Below are 1,311 nucleotides of genomic sequence, written 5' to 3' on the forward strand. Positions count from 1 at the left end.
CCTGTTGGTGGACTTTTGGGTTGTTTCCAGTTTGACATGACTACAAATAAATCTGATATGAACATTCATGTTCTTTGTCTTAGGACAGACGTATGCTTTCATTTCTTTGGGGTAGATACCTAGGAATGGAATGACTATATTATATTGTAGATGTATGTTTAGCTTTTTAAGAAACGCGAAACTGTTTTCCACCAGCGGTGTATGAGAATTCCAGTTGTTTCATATCCTCACCAACACTTACTATGATCAACCTTTTTGATTTTAACTATTCTAATAAATATTAGTGGTATTTCATTGTAGCTTTAATTTGTCTTTCACTGATATTAGGGAAGCTGAGAACCTTTTCATGTGTTTATTTGCCATCCCGTAGCTTCTTCAGTCAAATGTTTGGTCAGATATTTTGCCCATTTTAAAATAGGAATTTCTGTCTTATTATTATATCATATGTGTTATGTATTTGAGTTGTTTGAGTTCTGAATACTATTCCTTTGTCAAACATATGTTCTGCAAATATTTTCTCCTTTTTTAAGCCTTTATTGTACTGTTAAAAGTAATAGTTTGCCCTAATCAGGTAACATTTTCTTCTAAACCAATTCTAGATTGTGATATATCTTAAGTGTTAATAACTGCATCTATTACAACAAAGCTCTCACACTTGTTAGGAATTGATGCAAAATTTTTATTGCATTCTTCATAAAATACAATGAGTTTAGTTGTTTTTTTACTTATATAGAAAAATTTTATTTTGTATTTTCCAAAATGATATAACTACAGTAAAAACACATATTTTATATAATCAGCAATTGTCTTTAGAATGTGATATTTTCATCACTTCATTTATTAGTATAAGCAATAACGATGAACTGATTTAATTACATGAATATCCATTGATGAAAGAATTTCAGCACCATTTTATTAAATTTATTTTCACTAAAATTACTATATTTCCCTGCCTCATTTTACCGTAATTAAAAAAAAAAATCCCCAATCCTGTGGGCTCATTTCTATTTACTTATTCTTTCACACCTTTTTACAAAAATGAAAACTTGCAACTGGTAGCAAGCAGATACCTTTTTAAGCAACGGGACAAGACATCATCAGCAAAACATCTATATTTAAAGCAATATTCAGCATTTGCTGAATTTTAGCACATTCTTCTGCATCCTTTGGCCAAAACTGATAATCTGCTTTCATTTGTAAGGTTATATTTTTAGTTGCCCCAAAATCCTGGACAGTGCTCTTACAAATTTATATCAGAAAATGTTATGATTTTTAAATGCCAGATGATGGTTAATATTATGATAAAAGTCA

Source organism: Pteropus alecto, unplaced genomic scaffold (assembly GCF_000325575.1).
Source record: "Pteropus alecto unplaced genomic scaffold, ASM32557v1 scaffold76, whole genome shotgun sequence".
NCBI classification, from domain to species: Eukaryota; Metazoa; Chordata; class Mammalia; order Chiroptera; family Pteropodidae; genus Pteropus; species Pteropus alecto.